We start from the raw sequence: 12008 nt of genomic DNA on the forward strand, positions 1-12008 counted from the left end.
TCTCTGTGCATTGGAGAAATAAAGGCAGAGCCTGTGTCTGCACTTGGAGTGTCTTGCATGGGGATGGCAGAGCAGCCTGAGGAAGCCAGTGTTGAGCCTGTTCAAGGGAATTTCCTTGCAGGGCTTTGCAGCACCGGCCTTGGAGTCAGGGTGGCTGGAGGGATGAGCGACTACTGGGATGGGTGGGTGGCGCATCCAGCATCTCTCCAGAATTCTCCAACATGTCCATGGAGGAGAAGCAGGGAGAAGAATAACTTTCTTGAGTTATGGAATTGGGCCTCAAAGTCATGATTATTTGCATAATTAAGAAAACACAGGCCCGGTACAGTGGCTCACAGCTGTAATCCCAGAACTTTGGGAGGCTGAGGCAAGAGGATTGCTTGAGCCCAGGAGTTTGAGACCAGCCTGAGCCACATGGTAAGACTCAGTTTTTACATAAAATATTGTTTTAAAAATTAACCAGGTGTGGTGGCTCGCATGTAGTCTCAGCTACACGTGAGGCTGAGGAAGGAGGATTGCGTGAGCCCAGGAGTTCAAGGTTGCAGTGCAGTGAGCTGTGACTGTACCACTGCACTCTAGCCTGGGCAATAAAGCAAGACCCTGTCTCAAAAAAACAAAACAACTCCTCTCCCCACCCTGAAGCCCCATGATCTTTTTGGTAATTACAGGTGAGTGAGGTCTGGGGACTTACTGGTTCTGATTGGGATAAGTGCAAAGCATTACAATAAGATACCTTCCATTTTTAAAAAAGCAAACTTAAAAGTTGAAACAATTCCATATTTTACATCTTTAGAGGTTCTCTTTATGTACGTAGGTGAAATAATCACAATGTAACTGAAACGTTTAGTTTTCAGCGAGTGGTTTGATATTCTCTGCTATAATCCCTCTTACTTTGACCATGATATTCCTCACTCTCCAACACCAAATCCATTGGTGAGTTAAAGATTTCTCAAATCCGCCAGTATGGTGGCTCACACCTGTAATCCCAGCATTTTGGGAGCCCGAGGTGGGAGGATCGTTTGAGCCCAGGAGTGCGAGACTGACCCAGGCAACAGAGTGAGACCCCGTCTCTACAAAAAACAGAAAAATTAGCCAGGCATGGTAATGCACGCCACTGGTGCCAGCTACTTGGGAAGCTGAGATGGGAGGATCACTTGAGCCCAGGAGGTCAGGGCCGTAGTAAGCTGTGAATGCACCACACAACACTCCAGCCGAGTGACATTGCAAGATCCTGTCTTCAATAAATAAATAAATAAATAAATAAAAACAATGCAAACACATTTTTAATTTACAAGACACTCAGTGAGAAAACTGTGTTCTAGGAAGCGATTATGAAGCTGGGTCTGGAGTCGTGCCTGGTTCCCGTCCTCTGGCTCATTCATGAAGTGTTGGATGAAGCCCTTTGCTGAGCCTAAAGAGTCCTGCTGTGTGGGATGAGGTGGGTGGAGGGACTTGTTAATGCTCCTGTCCCATCCAGGGCCCCCTTACGCTCTTCTGATCCAATTCCCAGGAACATCAACTCCATAAAAACATTCCTCTCCCTCGAGCCGCCCATTAACCTTTCTGAGTTGGCTAATGATTAATGTCATTAGCTTCGGAATGCGATGGCAACTCCCCAAGAGGGTATGGCGCCCACAGCGGAGTGGGTTGTAAGAACTGTGCAAACCAAGCGAGCTGTCCTCAGTCTGGGTGTGGAGATAATGGTTTTACCCCCTCCAACAGTGACTTTTATTGCAGTCATAATTACTCATCTGTTCAGTTAGCACCTGCCCTACTAGTGGGGAGAGAGAACCCAAATAATAATGTCAAGTTTACCCGACCTAAACAATGCAGACATCACCAATGATGTGATGACCTTGTGTTTGGAAAGTGAAGGCCTCCTTGGGCTGGGGAGCAGCCCAACCACATTTTCTCAGGAACTATTCTGATTTCCTTTATCCTTGGCCTAGTTCTAGCAGGTTAAACCTTCATGAGACTGTCATTTCCATAGGTCAAAAATGACCAATTATCAGCAATTTCATAGGGTTCAACCCAATATAGTTTGTTCTTGATTCTTCTAGAGCAGTGATAAAAGACACGGGTAGAAAGTAACAAGCGAAGAGAATAACTTCTCAAGTAAGAAAACCCTAATAAAGTTAGGGGTAGTATATTTTAAAAGCTTACTTGCTCTAGAGAAGACTATGGGTACTATACACTCTTGCATTAATATTATATGCATGTGGCTTTTGAAATATTTCAACTCGTTGGGTGAGACATTTAAGGTAATGAGTTCCTGAAGTTTCATGTCACTACAGAGCCTGAAAATCGTTTTCATGGAATTTTCATTAATTTCTAAGGGATGAGAAGGTTGTATTTACAAAATGAGTGATTGTTGCCTTAGAGATCAGGCAGGACATTGCCAGTAATGAGGGCAGACTGCAGTCAGGAAGTCTTGTTTGAATTAATAGTAAGTGAACTTCAAGACAGCAGAAGTCACTGCTTGTCCCAGATGTCTAATGATGAGTAAGTGAAACAGGAAAGGAAAGAGAACTAGTGCTGCTTGCCTACAGTGTGGCAGCTCTTGACATTCTCTTTCCTTTCATCCGTATACAACTCCACGGGGACAGGCATTATTGTCACCATTTCACAGATGCTCCTAGCAGTGTCAAATCAACTGTCAAAGTTCGTATCACTAGACGTTGGCAGAGCCAGCATTTATGACCAGCTCAGTGGTATTCAATGCCTCATCATTTGCTTATGCCGAGAAAGACTGGATGACTTGGTCCCAAAGGTGGTCTGTGTTTATGGCTTTGGGCCTGGCATCTTCAGAAGTGTCTTATTTTGGGATTGTGCACACTGGTGCCATTTTCCTAATTCACAGGTCTTCTCAGTATGCATTGGAGAAGGCATCCCCAAGTATAAAGCATGGGACTTTGGGTTGCATTAACATTTGCCTCCAGTTACTCCCAGCAGAGCTTGGAACACAGTAGTCAATAAAGCATATATATGTATATGAATTTTATTATAAGAGATAAGGTCTTGGTCTGTCACCCAGGCTGGAGCACAGTGGTGCAATTATAGCTCATTGCAGCCCTGACCTCCCGGACTCAGGTAATCCTCCTGCCTCAGCCTCCTGAGTAGCTGGGTCTGTAAATGCTAAAAACCAGCTGCCAGCACGTTCAGCTAATTTTTCTACTTTTTGTAGAGATGGAGTCTTGCTATGTTGCTCAGGCTAGTCTTGAACTGAGCTCAACCAATCCTCCTACCTCAGCTTTCCCAAATGCTGGAATTACAGGCATCAGCCACCATACCCAGCCTTGCATATTGTTTTGGTGGCATCTTGGCTGACCTCGTAAGCTGGATTTTCTTGTCAGAAATCCAGGATAAAAAGGATTTCCAAATCACTTTTGCACAGGATGAAATGGAGCTTTGGTCGAAACCTTAAGTCACCAAATTCTTTTTGGGTTGGGTGAGAGCTGTAGGTTAATGAGCCATTATATCGAATAACAATTATGCCTGGCACTTGAAAGGGTGGGAGTGGGAGAGAGGGAATAAATAGTTGGGATGCTGGCTTGGACTGCTGGGCTAATTCTGAGTGCTTCTGTTTTAATCAGCTCCCATGGTGAGAGTCATGGAAAAATACCACTTTCACATGTACACACAAGTACTGAACTTAAGAGTAATGAGCACTAATGCAGTCATTTAATATATATTAATCTGTTTGCTTCCTCATTCTGCATCTGTCACTGCCTCTAAACCCCAGCAACCTGGAAGCTGCTAATTCTACTCTGTTGCTAGACACGCGACATAGAGAAATACCAAAAAGAAAGCATGGAAACCTAGCTTGTTTGTGGCTAGTAGGTACGTGGACCTGTTATTGCTGACAGTGGTGTGTCCCGTCATTCTGCTTGAGCTTTGGTCAACTGTGTAGGCAGAGTTTCCTAGGAAGGGAAAACAAACAGATAAGGAAGCATTCACTGTACATTTTTAGTCCTTTGCTGCCTGTATGACTAGCTGTGACAGGCTGCAGGAGATTCGATTCAACTCAGCCACCAAGGACAAGGCTTGCCATAATGGAAGCTCAATAAGTATTTGAATGCTATGCATTTTCTTGGTTCCTAGTCCTATGTTATCCAGAGGAATATAAGGCACTCATGCCTTTTTTTGGAAGATGATGGAGGTAAATGAAATAATTAGACATAAGACATTTAGAAAGAAGACATGCAAGATGAAAGGCAAGTGAATTGAAGAGAATCATGAGTCATGGTAATGTTACAGACCCCAAAATAATATTATGTGTCTGGTTGGTTGCATTTTTTGGTTGGGGGGGGCGGCGGGGAGAAACATGTTTCCTGGAGCTGAGCTGCAGAAGAGAATAGGGCCTGACACTTGGGCTGGGCGACCTAGGTTAGTCATTTAATGGTGCTGAATATTTCTGTCTAACTCTTTTCAAGATGGCTAACAATCCCTAACTTAAAGGATTGTTGTAGGGATTAGGGAAAAGACCGGTAAGGGCGTGTACGACATCGACTGCAGAGAAGGAGTCAATAAATGGTAGCTCTGGCTAGGCGCGGTGGCTCATGCCTGTAATCCCTGCACTTTGGGAGGCCGAGGAGAGGAGGGCAGATCACTTGAGGTCAGGAGTTCGAGACCAGTATGGCTAACATGGTGAAATCCCGTCTCTACTGAAAATACAAAAATTAGCTGGGCATGGTGGCATGTGCCTGTAATCTCAGCTACTCGGGAGGCTGAGGCAGGAGAATCACTTGAACCTGGGAGGCGGAGGTTGTGGTGATCTGAGATCGTGCCACTGCACTCCAGCCTGGGCAACAGAGTGAGACCCCAGTCCAAAAATAAATAAATGAATAAATAAATAAGTAAATGGTAGCTCTCATGGCTACCATTTACATGGAGGAGGAAGGACTGGAAATGGGTCTCCTCAGGGAGTGGTCAGAATTTCAATAAGTCGTGAGAAAGAGTAAAGGCATCTTCTATGTTGATATGTCAAACTATAGTTCATTCATTTTCACAGCTGTGTAGTTTTTCATTGTATGAATATTCTCCCATTTATTTCCATATTCTCTGGAGGATGGATATTTGGTTGTTTGTATCTTCCAGCCATTATGAACAACATGATGCACTCGTTTCTGAAGGCTACCGTAAGAAATGACTGCAAATAGGATGAATTGAGACAACAGAAGTGCGTTCTTATTCAAGGTTTCTGCATGAGTATGCTCTCTTTGAAGGCTGCAGTGAACAAGCAATTCTGTATCCTTCTCTTAGCCTCTGACATTGCTGGCAATCTTTGGAGGTCCTTGGCTTCTAGACACATCTTCCATTGTCTCCGCCTCCATAGTCATGGAGATCTCCCTACTTGTATGTGTATCTTTTCTCCTTTTCTTACAAGGACACTAGTCACATGGGATCAAGGGCCCACCCTATTAACTCCCCTTAACTGAAATAATTATATCTGCAGTGATCTGTATTCAAATAAAGCCACATTCCAAGGCTCTGGTGAGGATATTAATTTTGGGGGGAACATTATTCAACCCAGCACATATGGCTGTGAACATTCTTGAATCTGAGCAAAGTGCCTGTGAGCCACCCTTCCATGTCCATGTCACCGCTCCATGCCACTAGGTCATATGGTGTGTGCCTCTTTGTAGGATTATATCCAATGGCTTTTCCTGTAAACTGTGACAAATTATACTCCCACGAACAGTGTGTCCGAGTTCCTGTTGCTCCATGGCTTAACTATTGATTGGTATTGTCAAATTTTCTATTTAAATTGCTAATCTGGTATGTGTAAAGTGGTACATCTGTATGGTATAATTTGCATTTCCCGGATTACTACTTATTTGTTTTTTTCTTTGTAAAATATATGTTTACATCTTTTACCTATTTGCTGGTTTTTTTGTTTTGTTTTGTTTTGTTTTTGTTTTAGCTTTTTGGAGAAATTCTTTGTCAATTCCAAGATTGCAAATGTTACCTTCCAGTGTGTGGCTTATTTTTTCACTCTCTTTATGGGGTCTTTTTGATAAAAAGAAGTTCTTAATGTTAACCTAGTGAAGCTTATCAGTACTTGTCTTTAAAGTTGGAAAATTTTTGTGTTTTAAGAAATTCACCATTTTGAAGCCACAAAGATCTTTCTCCTTAATTTCTTCTAAATAATTTTGAAGTTTTGTCTTTCCCATTTAGCCACCAGGCGGTGATTTTTTTTTTTTCTTTTCGCATGGTGTGAAGTTGGGGTAACCAAGCCTCTCAGCTTCATCTCTCCTTCTTACCACCCCAGATCTGCACTGTCATCCATGGTTTTAATGAATATCCATTTGCGTACCTCTGTGTGGGCTCTGGAGTCCTGTGTCCTCTGGTTGGTCGTTTCAGTTGTCTTCAAATTTTTGCTATGATGAATGATGATGTGACCCACACCTCTCTGTGTCCATATTTGGCCCATCTAGGTTTGCTATTTATTTCCCACAAAGTAATTTCTGGATGCAATTTTGCTACATCGAAGAGTGAACACATTTTGTTTTTGCTATTTTCCCTCCATGTCTCTACATCTTCCTCACCCTGCAGCCCTCCATGTGAAAGTTCTTGCCTCACCCAGGCCCTGACTCCTCACCAGACCAGCCCTCCCCCTGCACACACAGCCCCTCACCTCTTGATGGCCCTGACAGCCCATTCTGGTGCCACCATTCATGGCACCTCACAGCCCCTCCCCCACCCCCACGTACCTTGCTCTGTACCACCTATGGCACGAAGACAAACTTGTTCAGAAAGAGAAAGAAAAAGAAGAAAAATAGGAAGAGCATCAGCACATTTTAAAGGTTTTTAAAAATTATGCATTGAGCTATCACTCTCACAAAGGCATTAGCAATGCACACTTTCACCCCTGTGCATGACGGGGCACACTGACCTGCAAGAAGTTCCCTGAAGGCCAAGGGTCCACATGGTTCACTGTTGTGTCTTTGGCACAGTCCCCGGCACATAGCAGATGCACAGTAAAGATTTGTTGAATGAATGCCTGTGCTTCTCATAGTTTCACCAGCTACTTTTTATCATTAAAAAAAAGTCCACTTTGTCAATTTATAATGGCAACATGTCAGGTCCAGGTACCATTCCACTGTGGTACGGTAGAGCAGAGTGCAGGGTCTGTATAGTCTTGAGGCACTTCTACTTCTTTTCAGTAGTGCCCTCCCCGCTGTCCAGCACACAGATCTGTGGATTGAATCTCTGTAGTGATTTCCAACACATCAAGCCAAACAGACTTTATCTTCACAGGTTTCTCCTTCCAAAATGAAGTTTGAGACCAAATTGTGTCCAACGTACACTAGTTATGTGATCATATAACCAGAAACAGATTGTCTTTATGCCACTGTGGGTAAAAACACAGGCTACAGAATGTAGCACAACAGTCCCCAACCTTTTTGGCACCAGGAACTCGTTTTGTGGAAGATAATTTTTCCACGGACCAGGGCAGGGGAATGGTTTTGGGATGATTCATGCACATTGCAGTTACTGTGCACTTTCTTTCTATTATTATTACTTTGTAATATATAATGAAATAATTATACAACTCACCATAATGTAGGATCGGTGGGAGTGTGGAGCTTGGTTTCCAGCAACTAGACAGCCCCATCTGGGGTGACGGCAGACAGTGACAGATCATCCGGCATTACATTCTCATAAGGAGCTCACAACCTAGACCCTCGCGTGTGCAGTTCACAGGAGGGTTTGTGCTCCTATGAGAAAGAATCCAGTGCCTCTGCTGATCTGACAGGAGGCAGAGCTCAAGTGGTAATGTGAGCAATGGGGAGTGGCTGCAAGTACAGAGGAAGCTTTACTGGCTCACCCATCACTCACCTCCTGCTGTGCGGGTTGGTTCCTAATGGGCCACAAAACACGGACCTGGGGGCTTGGGGACCCCTGATAGAGCAGACCTGAGTGAAATGCTGGCTATCCTAATTGGAAGCTAAGAACCCTTGGGAAGTTCTCTAGCTTCCTTCACCCTCAACCACAATCTTCTCATTTGTGTAATGTGGAAAATAATACCTAGTTCATGGTGTTCTTGAGAGGATTAAATGAGCAATAATGTATAAAGTGCTTAACACAACACCTGCCACGTAATCGCAGCGGCTGCAGTGTGTTGGGCTGCAGTTATTAGCCTGACCGGGACATAGGCTTCAGAGAACTTAGAAGATCTGTTTGCATTGCATTTCTTTATTAACTCAGTGAAAATAGAAATGCACTTCTGGGAGTGGAGGGGGGAAAAAGAACAATTTTAATTTGGTTAAACACACTGCCTCTTAAAGTTGTTGCTGTTTCTATAAGCTTTGATTCCCATAAATTTCTTTTGCCTTGCCTCTGAGCAGCATACCAGGGGGCCAGTCATGACTTCATAAAGACAAGGGGCAGGAGCTCCAGACTAATGAGCTTCTTCCTAAGCAGGCTGTGTGTCTGTTAAAGCCCCAAATCCTCTGCTGTCCATCTTCCTCTACTCCATGGTTTGCCTTAAAGCACAGTTCATCAAAAGCCACCATCCTGGACTTCCCAACACACAGCTAGATGATCATAAAGTATGGAGAGCATAAATTAGCTCAAAGACATCACTTATTTTTATTTATTTATTTATTTATTTGTATTTTTAGTAGAGACAGGGTTTCACCATGTTGGTCAGGCTGGTCTCGAACTCCTGACCTCCAGTGATCCACCCGCCTCTGCCTCCCAAAGTGCTGGGATTATAGGGATGAGCCACTGCACCCAGCCAGATATTACTTAGTAAAGCTGAGATGTAACATAAGAAGAAATAAACCCATTCAGTTTTCTCCTTGAATAGTAAAATACATGCTACAGGAAGCTATCAGAGATTTTTCGAGCTGTAATATCTTTAGGAGGAATAAAAAAGATTTTGTTTTTAACAATTCTTCATCGCTGACGACAGAAATAAAACTTTTTTCCAACATGACCAAAGAATGCTGAACAACTCACCAGCAATGCTGTCTTTCACCCCGCCTTGAAGAGTGAAAAGAAAAACATTTCTTCAATAGTAGAAAAGTTATATGATTTCTAAGAATCCTTGGGCAGTCATTGCTTTGAAGACTTGTTTGACCAAAAGCTCATGTTGCTCATCAAAGACTCAGCTTTTTCTCAACAGTTGTAACGAGAAGGATTATGATCAGTTCTTAGAAGTGTAAAAGTTAATGAGATAATACTTGGCATCAAGTCAATCTCTAAGCTTCTCAAAAAGTCTTTAAAACAAATGATTAACTCTCTTCACAGTACCTATGGATGGAGTAGACTTTACTGAAGGTTTGGAAAAAAAAAAAGGGAGAGGAGGTACTAGCAGGCAGGGCGGTTTTTTGTTTGTTTGTTTGTTTGTTTCTTTTGAGACTGATTTTCTCTCTTGTTGCCCAGGCTGGAGTGCAATGGAGCAATCTCGGCTCACCACAACCTCCGCCTCCCGGGTTCAAGCAATTCTCCTGCCTCAGCCTCCTGAGTAGCTGGGATTACAGAAGCCTGCCACCATGCCTGGCTAATTTTGTATTTTTAGTAGAGACGAGGTTTCTCATGTTGGTCAGGCTGGTCCCGAACTCCTGACCTCAGGTGATCTGCCCGCCTCGGCCTCCCAAAGTGCTGGGATTACAGGCATGAGCCACTGCACCCGGACGAGTGGTTCTTAAAATGCTCTTAAAGCCCTTTGACCCCCTTTCCCCACTCCCTGTGTCCTCTCTAGGCTGCCTGTCTGCTGGGTGCCCCCTTCGCTGCTTCCATGACTGCCTCTCACCCTCGCTCCTGGATTGCTGTGGCAGGCTCACATTCTTTTCCTTCTGTGATGCAGAGCAATTCCATGCTCTTCTATTAGAATTCTCAGGTTTGACTCAGAGTCCAGGGTCCAGGTAGGAAATAGAAACCACACCAGTGACTTTCACAGAGAGAATTTAATATACAGAATTGCTAACTAGAATTAGGTTACTGACCAGTTAACTGAAATGGCAGAATGTATATTAAGATATCCCAGAGGTAGCAATTGCAGAGGGCAGCTACCACCCCACGGGCTGAAAGAACTAAGGGAAGAGTTTGGAGCTATAAAAACATAAATGCTTGAGGGTGGGCCCTGTGAAGGTGGGATTCTCACCTAGGATGAAAGTGCACGTCTTAGTCAGAGCTAGTGTCTCTGAGTTGGGAGAAGAAGTCTGAGGGTCTGGGACACAGATTTCCACAGAGGGAACATCATCTATCTGGTGCTGGTGTCTGTAAGGCTGAGGTCTGTGCAAGTGCTAGAAAAGCTGGCAGCTGGATTCTGATTTGGAAAGGAACTGCCTCTGCTGCAGTGAAATAGTGTTGCTACCATGATGCTCAAAAGAGGAGGAAACAGACAAGAAGAAATATGTTCCCTTCTCCTCTTCCAGCCCTGCAGTCTCCCTCTTGAATCCCTTCTTGATGGAGCCTAACAGAGCAGGTGGAGATATAGAAGTGTGGTTTGCAGGTCTGACCTCAGCATCACTGAGCAGAATACAGAAGGGACACATGGAGCTGAGAGACAGCAGCTTCATAACTGGTGCACACACCCAAAGCCACTAGTGTGTTCAGCAAAATCAAAGGGCTTCCAATCGAACAGGGTCACCCTTTCATCCCAGTGGCCTTTCTCTGTCATGGACACCTGGCTGGCACATGACTAGAGGAAACTAGCAGGTGGGAAAAGGGGAGGAGAAATCAAATATTTAAGATGTGCCTCCTTTGCCCTCCAGTGCCAGATCCTGAGGTCTGGGCACTCACATCTAAGTGCTACTGGCATCGTCCTGGGACCTTAGGAAAAAATTTGCCACAGCAGTTTCCATCCTGGCTGGGAAGTACTTGAGGCTCAGCTCCTGCATCATCCACTTGGAACTGGATTGGTTGTCCTTGTCCCTGACTCTTCTATGATTTCCTCTCTGTATCCAGCTCTATTTAGATGGCTTGCCCTCTGCAAACCTTCCCTCTATAAGGGCATTACTCTGCCAGATCTCCTCCATTCACCCCACATTGCAGTCACAGCCAAGGCTCAGGCCCATGCCCATCTGATTCCAGGCCTATGGACCTCTACCTCTCAGGACAGGGGAAAGTGACGCTTTTAAAATGTCACATCTTGTCTCCTTCCCAATAATTTAAAATATGATTTCCACATAATGATAAGGCTTTGTGAGATTCGGAGAGGTTAAGTATCTTGCCCCAAATTATACAGCTACAAAGTGGTAAAGCCTGGGTTTCAATACTTGAGTGCCATGGCGCAATCTCACCATTGCACTGATCTGTCGGCAGAGACAGGTTTGGCCCTGTCTCCTACCTTGAAGATGACAATTATTTGGAAAATATGTGGCAGTTTTCCCCTTTCCTCCAATCTCTCATCCATGAATGAAATTAGTAAAGGATAATCCAGGAGTGGTGGTTTACTACTGTAATCCCAGCACTTTGGAAGGCCAAGGCAGGAGGATCACTTGAGGTCAGGAGTTTGAGACCAGTCTGGGCAACATAGAAAGACTCCACCTCTACCAAAAATAAATAAACAAATAAATAAATAATGCAAAAGGGGGGAAAAAAGAAATTAGTAAAGATACTAGCATTCCTTCCTGCTGGTTGAATTCAGCCTCAGAAGCTTTCTTAGCACAGTGCTCTAGAACACCATTACCAATTAAATGGAGCTGGCACTCGAGATGAAACTTATTTAACATGTTTGCCATGAGCCAGCCTCTTTTTTTTTTTTTTTTTTTTGAGGGAGGTTGGTGGGTAGATCTTGGCTTACTACAACCTCCGCCTTCTGGGTTCAAGCAATTCTCGTGCTTCAGTTTCTCGAGTAGCTGGGATTACAGGCGGGCGCCATCACGCCCAGCTAATTTTTGTATTTTTAGTAGAGACGGGGTTTCATCATGTTGGCCAGGCTGGTCTCGAACTCCTGACCTCAAGTGATCCGCTCACCTCGGCCTCCCAAATTGCTGAGATTTTTGGCGTAAGCCACTGCGCGCAGCCCTATTTTCTATGTCATAGAAAGGCTC

The sequence above is a fragment of the Chlorocebus sabaeus genome, chromosome 9 (genome assembly GCF_047675955.1).
Source record: "Chlorocebus sabaeus isolate Y175 chromosome 9, mChlSab1.0.hap1, whole genome shotgun sequence".
Classification (NCBI taxonomy): domain Eukaryota; kingdom Metazoa; phylum Chordata; class Mammalia; order Primates; family Cercopithecidae; genus Chlorocebus; species Chlorocebus sabaeus.